At 43.0% G+C, this 14,889-nt stretch overlaps 1 protein-coding gene across 3 annotated transcripts in view; it reads left to right on the top strand.

Annotated features, from left to right (window-relative positions):
• galnt9 (polypeptide N-acetylgalactosaminyltransferase 9) overlaps positions 1–14,889 on the top strand; it is a 128,978-nt gene that overhangs the window by 74,127 nt on the left and 39,962 nt on the right. The gene's annotated exons all lie outside the window — the stretch shown is intronic.

Raw genomic sequence — 14,889 nt, 5'->3', positions numbered from 1 at the left:
AATTGTGACCAGATGAGATTTAAGAGAGCTCTGCATTGGTTTTTAAAAAGGTCAGGAACACATTTTTTTTCCAATTTGATCTGTTCTCCCCTTTTTTCATGATGACATTGTATGAATTACCATCACGTTTTAAGAAGCATGCATTTAAGAATAAAATAATAACCATAATTTAAAATCTATGTGAATATATCCAAAACTGTTGCAAGTTGAATAAACCTAAACCAAACGTAAAGACCTTTTTTATGAAGGTAATGAGATACAAGGGTTTTAAAATGACTAAATAAAAGCTGAAAATATATATTGAAAATTCTTAACGACAAATCTAATATTATATCATTAACTAGAGTGTGCAATTTCTGAAGAAATTGTGTGTGAATCATGAAATGCTGAATGAAATCAAATGGAATGGTATTAACTGATATTGAATAATATTGAATGATATAGAATCATGTGGAATGATGTTGAATAATATGGAATGATGTGAAAATTCTTTTTTGGGCACTTCCGGGTCACTTCTTGTTCATTTTGGGGCACTTCGGGTTCACTTCCTGTTCATCTTGGGGCACTTCTGGGGAACTTCCTGTCCATTTTTGGGGCACTTCCTGTTCACTTCAGATTCACTTCCTGTACAGTTTGGGGCACTTACGGGTCACTTCATGTTCGTTTGGGGGAGCTGAATAGTTCACAGACTGGCTTGCATAAGCGGGACCTGTTGAAGTTGGGATGGTTCGGATCGGTCAATAAATGTTGAAACTAAAGGTAAATATTTAAAATGTTCTAATATCAGGCTTTGATTTGAAAATGTGTGAAATTGGGGGAATTTAAATGCTTCACACAATGGCTTGAATAAGCTGGACATGTTGACGTTTGAATCGGTCGAGAAATGTTGAAAGAGGAGGGAATAATTTAGAATATATCATAATGTGGGGATAAATGTGGGTATTTTAACAGGGTAAAATGAGAAATTGGTGAAAAATTTTCAATTTGTGTAATGAATTTGGGCAATGTGAAAATTATTTTGTAGTTGGATTGGTTTGAATCGGTAAAAAAATGTTGAAGCAGGAGGGGAATAATGTAGACATCTTAATATGGGAAAAATATGGGTATTGTAATGTTGAAAAGTGTAGAATTTGTGTAATGTGGAAATTCTTTTTAGTTGGAATGATTTGAGTCGGTCAAGAAATGTGGAAGCAAGAGGAAAGAATGTAGAATTTGTCTTAATGTGTAAATGTGGGTATTTAACATGGTAAAATGTGAAATATGGCTGAAAAGTGGAATTTGGGCAATGTGAGAATGTGGGGACCGTGAAAAATATGTTGTAGCTGGAATGGTTTGAATTGGTCAAGAATTGTTGAAGCAGGAGGGAATAATGTAGACTTCTTAATGCTGGGAAATGTGGGTATTTTAATGTGGAAAAGTGTAGAATTTGGGTAATGAGGGAATTTGGGGAAAGTGGAAAATATTTTGTTGTTGGAATGGTTTAAATTGGTCAAGAAATGTGGAACAAGGAGGGAAAATGTTGAATTTGTCTTAATGTAGGAACATTTTAAAAGTGAGAAAATGTGAAATGTGGGTGAAAATGTGTAATTAGTGTAATGTGGGAATTTGGAAAATGTGGAAAATACAGTATTTTGTTATTGGAATGGTTTGAATCAGTCAAGAAATGCTGAAGGAGGAAGGAATGATGTAGAATTTGTGTTAATGTGGGATAAATGTGGCTATTTGAATGTGGAAAAAATGTGGACTTTGCATAATGTGGGAATGTGGAAAATATTTTGCGCATGGAATGGTTTGAATCGGTCAAGAAATATGGAAGAAGTGAAACGTAGAATTTGTCTTAATGAGGGGGAAATGTGGGTATTTTAAAGTGGGAAAATGTGAAATGTGGGTGAAAACTGGAATTTGTGTAATGTGGGAATTAGGGGAATGTGGAAAATATTTTGTAGTTGGTATGGTTTGAATCGGTCAACAAATGTTGGAGGAGGAAGGAATAATGTACAACCCAAATTCCAATGAAGTTGGGACATTGTGTTAAACATAAATAAAAACAGAATACAGTGATTTGCAAATCATGTTCAACCTATACTTAATTGAATACACTAAAAAAGATAAGATATTTAATTTTCAAACTGATAATGTTTGTTTTTAGCAAATAATCATTAACTTTTAATTTTATGGCTGCTACACGTTCCAAAAAAGCTGGCACAGGGTCATGTTTACCACTCTGTTACATCACCTTTTCTTTTAACAACATTCAATAAACGTTTGGGAACTGAGGACACTAATTGTTGAAGCTTTGTAGGTGCAGCTGTTCAACAGTCCGGGGTCTCCGTTGTCGTATTTTACGCTTCATAATGTGCCACACATTTTCAATGGGAGACAGGTCTGGACTGCAGGCAGGCGAGACTAGTACCTACACTCTTTGACTACTAAGCCACGCTGTTGTAACACGTGCAGAATGTGGTTTGGCATTGTCTTGCTGAAATAAGCAGTGGCGTCCATGAAAAAGACGTTGCTTGGACGGCAGCATATGTTTCTCCAAAACCTGTATGTACCTTTCAGCATTAATGGTGCTTTCCCAGATGTGTAAGTTACCCATTCCATTGGCACTAACACAGCCTCATACCATCACACATGCTGGCTTTTGAACTTTGCGTCCATAACAGTTCGGATGGTTCTTTTCCTCTTTCGTCCGGAGGACACGACGTCCACAAGTTCCAAAAACAATTTGAAACGTGGACACATCGGACCACAGAACACTTTTCCACTTTCCATTAGTCCATCCTAGATGAGCTCGGGCCCAGAGAAGGCGGCGGCCTTTCTGGGTGTTGTTGATAAATGGCTTTTGCTTTGTAGAGTGGAGTTTCAAGTTGCACTTGCGGATGTGGCGCCGAACTGTATTTACTGACATCGGTTTTCTGAAGTGTTCCTGAGCCCATGTGTTGATATCCTTTACACATTAATGTCGGTTTTTGATGTCGTGCCGGCTAAGGGATCAAATGTCATGGGATATTTCAATGTTGGTTTTCGGCCTTGCCGCTTCCATGCAGTGATTTCTCCAGATTCTCTGAACCTTTTGATGATATTATGGACCGTAGATGATGAAATTCCTAAATTCCTTGAAATTGTATATTGTCCTTAAACTGTTTGACTATTTTCTCCCACACTTGTTCACAAAGAGGTGAACCTCAGCCCATCATCGCTTGTGAATGACTGAGCAATTCAGGGAAGCTCATTTTATACCCAATTATGACACCCACCTGTTCCTAATTAGCCTGTTCACCTGTGGGATGTTCCAAACAGGTGTTTGCTGAGCATTCCTCAACTTTCTCAGTCTTTTTTGCCACCTGTCCCAGCTTTCTTGGAACTTGTTGCAGCCATAAAATTCTAAGTTAATGATTACTTGCTAAAAACAAATTATCTGTTTGAACATTAAATATATTGTCTTTGTAGTGTATTCAATTAAATATAGGTTGAAGATGATATGCAAATCATTGTATTCTGTTTTTAATTATGTTTAACACAACGTCACAACTTCTTTGGAATTGAGGTTGTAGAATGTCTGAATGTGGGAAAAATGTGGGTATTTTAACGTTGGAAAATGTGAAATGTGGGTAATGTGAGAATGTGTTTTGAAGAAGATTTTGAATGAGCTGAATGTTTTGAATGTGGAATGGGAATTATGTGGAACCATTTTGCGTGAATTTTTGTTATCTGTTGAAGTTAGAATTGCGTGAATCTGCTAAAAAATGTTAAAGTAGTTAACGGACAAAAAAACAGCACAGTAATAATAATAATAATCCATCCATCCATCCATCCATTTTCTGTACCGCTTATCTTCACTAGGGTCGCAGGTGTGCTGGAGCATATCCCAGCTATCTTCGGGCAAGAGCCGGGTACACCCTGAACCGGTCAGCAGCCAATCGCAGGGCACACATAAACAAACAAACATTCGCACTCACATTCACAACTACGGTCAATTTAGAGTCTTCAGTCAACCTACCATGCATGTTTTTGGGATGTGGAAGGAAACCGGAGTACCCGGAGAAAACCCACACAGGCACAGGCAGATCATACAAACTCCACACAGGTGGGGCCGGGATTTGAATCCTGGTCCTCAGAACTGTGAGGCAGATCTGCTAACCAGTCGTGCACCGTGCCGCCAATAATCCATCCATCCATCCATTTTCTGTTCCGCTTATCCTCACTAGGGTCGCAGGTGTGCTGGAGCATATCCCAGCTATCTTCGGGCAAGAGCCGGGTACACCCTGAACCGGTCAGCAGCCAATCGCAGGGCACACATAAACAAACAAACATTCGCACTCACATTCACAACTACGGTCAATTTAGAGTCTTCAGTCAACCTACCATGCATGTTTTTGGGATGTGGAAGGAAACCGGAGTACCCGGAGAAAACCCACACAGGCACAGGCAGATCATACAAACTCCACACAGGTGGGGCCGGGATTTGAATCCTGGTCCTCAGAACTGTGAGGCAGATCTGCTAACCAGTCGTGCACCGTGCCGCCAATAATCCATCCATCCATCCATTTTCTGTTCCGCTTATCCTCACTAGGGTCGCAGGTGTGCTGGAGCATATCCCAGCTATCTTCGGGCAAGAGCCGGGTACACCCTAAACCGGTCACCAGCCAATCGCAGGGCACACATAAACAAACATTCGCACTCACATTCACAACTACGGGCAATTTAGAGTCTTCAGTCAACCTACCATGCATGTTTTTGGGATGTGGAAGGAAACCGGAGTACCCGGAGAAAACCCACACAGGCACAGGCAGATCATACAAACTCCACACAGGTGGGGCCGGGATTTGAACCCTGGTCCTCAGAACTGTGAGGCAGATCTGCTAACCAGTCGTGCACCGTGCCGCCAATAATCCATCCATCCATCCATTTTCTGTTCCGCTTATCCTCACTAGGGTCGCAGGTGTGCTGGAGCATATCCCAGCTATCTTCGGGCAAGAGCCGGGTACACCCTAAACCGGTCACCAGCCAATCGCAGGGCACACATAAACAAACATTCGCACTCACATTCACAACTACGGGCAATTTAGAGTCTTCAGTCAACCTACCATGCATGTTTTTGGGATGTGGGAGGAAACCGGAGTACCCGGAGAAAACCCACGCAGGCACGGGGAGAACATGCAAACTCCACACAGGCGGGGCCGGGAATTGAACCCCGGTCCTCAGAACTGTGAGGCAGATGCTCTAACCAGTCGACCACCGTGCCACCGCCGCAAATAATAATAATTTTAAAGAATTTTGGTTTAGAATAACAAGGCAAACCATAACTGCGTGAATTCTGAAAGCACTATGGTTTAGCTTTTAAACTATACATAGTTGCCTCAGCTTTGTAAAGACATTTCCCATGTTTCTCAGCTTTGTGCTACAGCGTAAGATACAAAAAGCCAACGGCATCAACAGAAACCATGATTAAAATGTGCAGAGCTAGAATTTCTGAAATTGAAGTGCACAAGGAAAATCCCTTTTATGCAAATTTCCAGCCAACCTAATGGCTCTGAATTTAATGCTTCATGTGATCTAAACACTTGAAGAATTGATTTGCTGTTTTTCAGATTAAAATCATAAATATTCTCTCCTTTTTACCATTTTAGCTCTAAACACTCACCTAAACCTGTCACATGTGGAAGAGATAATACTCTTAGCTTTAACATCCATCCGTTTTCCATGGGGGTGCTGGAGCCTACCCGAGTTGACTCCGGGTGAGGGGGGGGGGGGGGAGGGGGGGAGGTACACCCTGAACTGGTTACCAGCCAATTGCAGGGTAGATATAAAAAAGCAACCAGTCACACTCACATTCACACCCATGGGCAATTTAGAGTGTGTATCCAAATATGAATCTTAAGATGTCATCCATAGCTCCTCTAAAGTACCAGACACCTGTGCAAAAACACTTCAATGAGACCTGGAGAATGCTTCAGGGTTTACAGCCCACTCTTTAGACAGCTTCAGTGAAAGTGATGATTTATGGTGGCAGATTACCATTTGAGAGTTATTGCACATATAGTGGAGGTTCACCTACATCAATAAGAATTTTTATGCCATCGACGACGACAATATAATCTACCGGTTTTGCTTTTCTTTCTGATTGTTAATCTGCTACAGTACATCAGTTATAACTCACTGTGAGGCATTGTGTACAAAACCACGCTCCCCGTGGTTGCCATTTTTTCTCATTCAGTAAAGACACTTTTATGTACCTGACTAACTATGCATCTAAATTACAAGGGAGGTCAATTCAGCTATACCTGGTAAATTAAGTCTGACCAACCTTATTGAACTGTGTGTGATATGCTACACAAGCAAGTCTGTAATTTATCACATATGAATTTGCATATTTATTGGCCACATTTGAATCGTGTAGCCAACACACATGCATATACTTTTTCCTACTGTGTATCTTGACTGTGAGAAAATGAAACACATGCCACTGCAATTGTGCATGTAAGGACATGTACCAGCTTGAATAGATATACAGTACAGGCATCAGCAGTTTGATTCAGCTGTTCATGAGGCACCTAATGAAATAAACATCGACTTCTGGTAAGTGCATGGCTTCACCTCAAAAACCGGGATGGCTCAGGCAGCTTATTGTGGTGTCAGCCGAGAGAAGATACATTTGGGATAGGCTTGATTGACGAGAACAAGTTAAGCAATATACCTCACAGTAACCAAGTCTGCACAAACACTATGTGACTGCAGGGGGCTGATGAAAAACCGGGTCCATACAAAAAGGTTACAAGGTTATTGTTAGATTTTAGACATTCCTGGATTTTATTAAAATTCTCTTGCACTTTAACATTTTTCTGAACAGTAACACGCTTCTAATGCAGCCCTATGGGGGGCACAAGCCAGTGCAAACTGGAGGCCAGTCCCAAGCCCGGATAAATGCAGAGGGTTGCATTTAAGGGAGGTCAGGAAGGGCATCCGGCTTAAAACTTTGTCAAACAAAGATGAGCCCTCATCTAAAGAATTCCATACCGGATCGGTCGTGGCCCAGGTTAACAACGTCTGCTCCCGGCACCGTTAACCTACAAGGGCGCCGGTGGAAATTCAGCTACTGTAGGTCGAAGACAAAGGAGAGATGGAAAGTGGATTCTTAAGTTGAAAGAGAAGAGGAAAGTACAGAGCCTAGAATTGAATGTGGGGACTTTAAATGTTGGAAGTATGTAAATCTCTGGAACTGGTTGACCTGATGATTAGGAGAAAGATTGATACATTGTGCGTCCAGGAGACCAGGTGGAAAGGCGGTAAGGCTAGAAGTTTAGGGACAGGGTTTAAATTATTTTACCATCGTGTAGATGGGAAGAGAAATGGAGTGGGGGTTATTTTAAAGAATACTTTGAGGAGTTGATGAATGAGGAAAATGAGAGAGAAGGAAGAGTGGCAGAGCCTAGTGTGGTGGGCCAGGAAGTGGCAATGATTAGTAAGGGGGGAGTTAGAAAGGAATCAAGGAGAATGAAAAATGGAAAGGCAGTTGGCCCTGATGACATGCCTGTGGAGGCATGGAAGCATCTTGGAGAGGTGGCTGTGGGGTCTTTGACAAGCTTGTTCAACAGAATTCTAGCAGGTGAGGAGATGCCTGAGGAATGGAGGAAAAGTGTGCTGGTGGCCATTTTTAAGAACAAGGGTGATGTGCAAAGCTATGGGAACTATAGACGAATAAAGCTGTTGAGCCACACAATGAAGTTATGGGAAAGAGTAGTGGAGGCTAGACTCAGGACAGAAGTGAGTATTTGCAAGCAACAGTATGGTTTCATGCCTAGAAAGAGTACCACAGATGCATTATTTGCCTTGAGGATGTTGATGGAAAAGTACAGAGAAGGTCAGAAGGAGCTACATTGTGTCTTTATAGATCTAGAGAAAGCCTATGACAGAGTACCTTGAGAGGAACTGTGGTACTGCATGCGTAAGTCTGGCAGAGAAGTATGTTAGAATAATACAGGACATGTACGAGGGCAGCAGAACAGTGGTGACGTGTGCTGTAGGTGTGACAGACGAATTTAAGGTGGAGGTGGGACTGCCTCGGGGATCAGCCCTGAGCCCCTTCCTGTTTGCAGTGGTGATGAGCCTGACAGATGAGGTTAGACTGAAATCTCCGTGGACCATGATGTTAGCAGATGACATTGTCATCTGCAGTGAAAGCAGGGAGCGGGTGGAGGAACAATTAGAAAGATGGAGGCATGCACTGGAAAGGAGAGGAATGAAGATTAGCCGAAGTAAGACAGAATATATGTGCATGAATGAGAGGGATGGAGGGGCAAGAGTGAAGCTACAGGGAGAAGAGATAGCAAGGGTGGAGGACTTTAATACTTGGGGTCAACAGTCCAGAGCAATGGTGAGTGTGGTAAGGAAGTGAAGAAACGGGTCCAAGTGGGTTGGAACGGGTGGAGGAAGGTGATAGGTGTGTTATGTGACAGAAAAGTCTCTGCTAGGATGAAGGGCGAAGTTTATTAAACAGTGGTGAGGCCAGCCATGATGTAGAGATGTGTGATGTAGAGACACTGGCACTGAAGAGACAACAGGAAGCAGAGCTGGAGGTGGGGGAAATTAAGATGTGAGGTTCACTCTAGGAGTGACTAGGTTGGATAACATTAGAAATGAGCTCATCAGAGGGACAGCCAAGGTTAGATGTGTTGGGAGACAAAGTTACAGAGAGCAGACTTTGATGGTTTGGACACGTCCAGAGAAGAGATAGTGAGTATATTGGTAGAAGGGTGATGAGGATGGAGCTGCCAGGCAAGTTGCAAGCAATCTTCTGTATCCGAAATGAACAGCTGGGCAAGTTCTCCATCAAACACGCCAGGTTCCCTCTCGTCATTGTCGGAGTCAGTCTCGTTGCCGGGGGGCTGTTCAGCAATGATGCCGGCTTTCGCGAAAGCTCGGACAACAGTCAACAGTTAAAGGAGATACCTTAGCCTAGGCATCCACAATCCATTCACATATGGTCTTAATTGCACTTGGTTTTTCACAGCGGCTGTGAGATGGGCGCGCATGGAGTCACAGATCAACAGGGATGGTGACGCGTGGAAAAAAAACATCCGGTCTCTTTATGTACACCTCACTCAGCCACCCTCTCATTTTGTCCTTGTCCATCCAGCCCTTTTGATTGACCTTAACGATGACTTCGGCTGAAAACTTTTCTTTAGGCAGCGTCTTCCTCTTAAAAAATCACCGGGTGGCAGTTTCTGTCCATTACCATGGCAACCAAGCACAACGGTAAAAGCCGACTTCTCATGCCCCGTTGTGTGTATCGCTACCGTGGTGGTCCCCTTTTTCTCTACAGTGTGGTTCGCCGAGATGTCGAAAGTGAGCGGCACCTCGTCCATGTTGGTGATGTGGTTGGGCTGGATGTGTTTGTCAGCAATCTTTTTTCTGCAGTAGGAGCGGAAGATGGCCAGCTTTACCTTGTAATCCGCCAGAAGTTGCTGAGCCACAGTAACCCTTTCCCGGATGGATATATGGCGCTGTTTCATAAAACGAAAGCACCAAGACGGACCTCTTTCAAAATGTTCAATTTTAATTTCTTCTGCAAGCGTTATTGCCCTCAGTCGAATGGTGACTGTAGAGACGCTTCTCCCGGCTGTACTTTGCTTATTAATCCATTGCTCGAGTTGGTCTTCCAACTCGGGCCACCTCGCCTTGTTTCCGCGGAAACTCAGCTGCACATCCTGTTACTATATACCTACTGGGGACGTGCCTTTAGCGTCCTCCTTCACGCGCATCTTTCCCCCTTTACGTACGCCTTTCCTCTATATAAGCAGTGTGTCGGCAGGAAATGCTCGCAGTCAGTCAAGCGGAGCGCTCATCAAAGTCACACAACAACAATTACACATAAGGCGCGCCGCATTATAAGGCACCCCACCCATTTTGGAGAAAATTTAAGACTTTTAAGTGCGCCTTATGGTCGTGAAAATGCGGTAATTTTAATCCTAATGGGTTTACGTCACACAATGTGTTTACTTAGTCATCAGGAAACAATTCAAGCTGTGCAGTGAAATCAGTTTTATTTTAATAAAAGCGTTATATATGAATGAATACATTTTTATGTAAACATGACTAAACAAAAAAGAACAATGAATAAAAAGACCAGAGATGGGTAGAGTAGCCAAATATTATACTCAGGTATGAGTACTGCCATCCATCCATTTTCTGAGCCGCTTCTCCTCACTAGGGTCGGGGGCGTGCTGGAGCCTATCCCAGCTATCATTGGGAAGGAGGCGGGGTACACCCTGAACTGGTTGCCAGCCAATCGCAGGGCACATAGAAACAAACAACCATCCGCACTCACATTCACACCTACGGGCAATTTAGAGTCTCCAATTAATGCATGTTTTTGCGATGTGGGAGGAAACCGGAGTGCCGGGAGAAAACCCATGCAGGCACGGGGAGAACATGCAAACTCCACACAGGCGGGGCCAGGGATTGAACCCGGGAGTAAGAGTACTGTTACTTTAGAAGTATATGACTCAAGTGAAAGTAAAAAGTAGACATCCAAGTAATTATTTGAGTAAGTATAAGAAAGTACTCAGTGAAAAAACTAATCAAGTACTGAGTAACTAGAGAGTAAATTCTGATTTGTTTTTTGTTTTTGAACGTGAAATAATATAAAAATAACAAAATAAAATATAAATGTGCAAATTCAGATATTGTTGAATAATATCACTTAATTCATCCATCCATCCATCCATTTTCTGAGCCGCTTCCCCTCACTAGGGTCGCGGGCGTGCTGGAGCCTATCCCAGCTGTCATCGTGCTGGAGGCGGGGTACACCCTGAACTGGTTGCCAGCCAATCGCAGGGCAAATACAAACAAACAACCATTCGCACTCACAGTCACACCTACAGGCAATTTTAGAGTCTCCAATTAATGCATGTTTTTGGGATGTGGGAGGAAACCGGAGTGCCCGGAGAAAAACCCACGCAGGCACGGGGAGAACATGCAAACTCCACACAGGCGGGGCCGGGGATTGAACCCAGGTCCTCAGAACTGTGAGGCTGACGCTCTATCCAGTCGGTCCACCGTGCCGCCATCACTTAATCTAAAACATAAATAAAATCTTTGAAAAATGAGGCAAATTCAGCTCCAAGAAATGGTCTTATACTACATTGTTTCTACTTGTTGAACAGCACAACACAGTAGGCTCACCAGGCAGATTACAAAAACAGGAAAAAGCCTGCAGTGGACATAAAAAGTATGCATCCCCCTGTTCAAATGTGAAATTAAGCTGTTTTTGTGTTGTAAAAGAATTTAAAACTTTTCCCACCATTAAAGTGACCTAGAATTTGTAACTCAACTGATTTATTTTTGTATCTTTTTGAGAGGGGAGGTGAAAATAAACAACTGAAATAAAGTTGAATGTGATTGACCTTCTTGGCCAGGTCACCATTGCAAAAGAGATATTTTGTTTTAAATGGTCTTTTACCTGGTTTAATAAAGTTTAAATAAAATAAAAATAAATCTGGTTGCACAAGGATCCACTCTCTCATAACTGGCATGTGGCTATGTTCAGAAGTAACAGATCACGTTCAAACATGTTTAAAGTGAGTACCTGCCACCGTTTCAATTTTTAAGCGAAAAAAACAATAACACATGCACAGTGCCTTACAGAACCATTATTTGCTTTGTCCACTAAAATGAATAACGAAGCTGTTTTCTGACCAGACATTGATTGTGTGTGTGTGTGTGTGTGTGTGAGAGAGAGAGAGAGAGAGAGAGAGCGAGAGAGAGCAAAAACGCAATGTACCCTTGAAGTTGCATGTTTTACAGTGATGTATGACCATAAAATAAGGCTAATGTTGCCAAATGCGCAGCCAAAACAACACCAAAAACACCTGCAACTTACTGCAAAGTTTTTTCGTTTGTTTTTTTTTCAAGTTAGAAGTGGGCTGAAAAATATGCAAGTTTGGGCAGTGGCAAAACTATGCTGCATGTTTAAACTGTTATTTTCCTAGTCTGTAATGTAAACACGAGTCGCACGCGGCTGTCACGACTCGCTTGTATTGCCCCGCGAAGCCCAATAGAAGACTTTGTGTGCAGACGTGACTTGCTTGTGTCGTCTGATTGGTGAATTTAATAACACACTTTAATAATTAAATCAAACGTAATTATTTTTAAAGCATCTTCGCGTAGTCTGTAATCTTCTTTGATGGTCTGTTCCATTAAATATTGCTGCTGTAAAGGACAGTGAGTAAAGGTTGGTCATGAGTAACCTCTGATAAAGTTGAATGGAAGCACCTTTTCTTCGCATTTTTAGGGTTCGAACGACCTATCCTCCGAGTACTAGAAGGTCATCTCACTTGGATAGGATAAGAAAGTTCCGAAGTAAAAACAAGAATCCGAAGATGCCCCTCGAACAGGAGGTGTGATATCATGAAGTGGTCTGCATTCCTTGGTAACCCACTATGCACATCCATCTGAGGCAATGGAACAAAGAGGTTTTTTTTTTTTTTCAATTCACAACCTTCACAACCACCTGGACGGGATCTTGAGGCATGCGGTCCTTATATGGTTACTGATGGGTAGTATGGCGAATGGAGATAATTAAAGTCTAGCCGTTCTAGCAGCTAGAGACGAGAGAGACATAATTACACTTCACTTGGTCCCCTAGATCCCTGGCACTGCTTTTACATTTGGCATGAATTTTTGTAGTTTGGTACATTTAGTATCCACATAAAATTTTGTTTTCTATTTTAAGAGCCAATGAGATGCTTGACTTGTTTGTTAGGTATACTGTACACCATTTATTTAAGATTTTAATCCATCCATCCATCCATTTTCCATATCGCTTGTCCTCACTAGGGTTGCTGGCATGCTGGAGCCCATCCCAGCTGACACCGGGTGAAGAGGCAGGGTACACCCTGAACTGGTCACCAGAAAATCGCAGGGCACATATAAACAAACAACCATTCGCACTCGCATTCACACCTACAGTGAAGTACATAAATTATGATGTAATATATCCATCCATCCATCCATTTTCTGAGCCGCTTCTCCTCACTAGGGTCGTGGGCATGCTGGAGCCTATCCCAGCTATCATCGGGCAGGAGGCGGAGTACACCCTGAACTGGTTGCCAGCCAATCGCAGGGCACATAGAAACAAACAATCATCCACACTCACATTCACACCTATGGGCAATTTAGAGTCTCCAATTAATGCATGTTTTTGGGATGTGGGAGGAAACCAGAGTGCCCGGAGAAAACCCATGCAGGCACGGGGAGAACATGCAAACTCCACACAGGCAGGGCCGAGGATTGAACCCCGGTCCTCAGAACTGTGAGGCTGACGCTCTAACCAGTCGCCCACCGTGCCGCCCCCTCTGTGGCCTCCGGGCGCTCACCTTGTGCGCCCCCCCGGGTGCGAGGTGGGGAGACATTGAACCCCCCCTCCTCCCGCCGGCGGCGGGGGGAGAGTTGGGTGCCCGGCGTCGGTTGCGACTTCCGAGGCGGCCGAGCCCTGCTGGCGCCGGTGGCCTCCCTGATGTAATATAGTCAGTAAAAATTAATGTTAACAAAAAAAAGTTTTGTTTTACCTTATAGTGTTTTCCTGTGGGACTAAATTGAAAAGATAATAAGATATTGTTCTGCTTTATTTTTATCTTCTTCTGCACAACACTGCGCTCAGCTGCCACATATTTTTACCGGATGGTTAATAAAAATCACTTTGACTGCTGTGAGTCAGTGAACATTTCTTGAGGCGATACACAACAGGTGCTGTTTTGAAACAGTTTTAGTCAGGTGTAGTTTTGTAGTAGTTCATACTGAGAACATTGCACCAATGACACATGTATGAAACATGCAGCCCATTTTGATTAACCCTGCAAATAATTACTGTTGATATCTTAGGGTTATTGACATTCTATATGTATGCAATCACCTTTCTTAGTATAAAGGTATATATTTGTGTAATTAGGTTTTATTTATTTTTATTCAGTTAACGATTTATTCAGTGGACGATTAAGGTGTTTTATTTATCTGCTGAATTTGGCCAAATTAGGACCCAAAAGAATACCGTATTTTCACGACTATAAGGCGCACTTAAAAGTCTTAAATTTTCTCCAGAATGGACGGGGCGCCTTATAGTGCGACACGACTTATGTGTGCACCGAGTTCCAAAATCTGTAAATGTTGTTGTGTGACTTTAATGAGCGCTCCGCTTGACTGACTGGGTGCGTTTCCTGGCGACACGTTGCTTATATAGAGGAACTGTGGACGTGATTGAGGACAGCATGCGGATCTAAAGGGGGAAGGGTGCGTGTGACAGAGGAGGCTATAGACACGCCCCCAGTAGGTATATAGTTCTGGTATGTGCATCGGTTTGGCTAAGGACCCCCGAAAATGGCACCTACGAAGAGACACGCTTACGAAGCACAGTTTAAACTGCAAGATATTAGTTATGCAGAGGAACATGGGAATCGAGCAGCCACGGCCGCGAGATAATTTTAGATCAATGAATCCATGGTTCGCAAGTGGAGCAAGCAGGAAAACGAGCTTCGCCAAGTCAAGAAGACGAAGCTGAGTTTCCGCGGAAACAAGGCGAGGTGGCCCGAGTTGGAAGACCAACTCGAGCAATGGATTAATGAGCAAAGAACAGCCGGGAGAAGCGTCTCTACAGTCACCATTCGACTGAGTGCAATAACTCGGAGCTTGCCATCATTCCGGGAGGCTTGACGAACCGCTGGACATCCGTGCAAACTGGGCATTCAAAGTGAAATTGTGAGCGGCGTGGGAGCGATGGATGACAGATGGCTAACACAGTTTTACTAAGATTAGGAGGTAGTGCCGGGCGAGTTACGCCGCAATTTGTGAATGGATTGTGGAGTCTTGGGCTAACGTGTCTGCTTGCACTGT

Source organism: Phyllopteryx taeniolatus, chromosome 3 (assembly GCF_024500385.1).
Source record: "Phyllopteryx taeniolatus isolate TA_2022b chromosome 3, UOR_Ptae_1.2, whole genome shotgun sequence".
Taxonomy (NCBI): domain Eukaryota; kingdom Metazoa; phylum Chordata; class Actinopteri; order Syngnathiformes; family Syngnathidae; genus Phyllopteryx; species Phyllopteryx taeniolatus.
The sequence above is the reverse complement of the archived record's forward strand: the minus strand, read 5'-3'. Positions and strand labels throughout refer to the sequence as shown.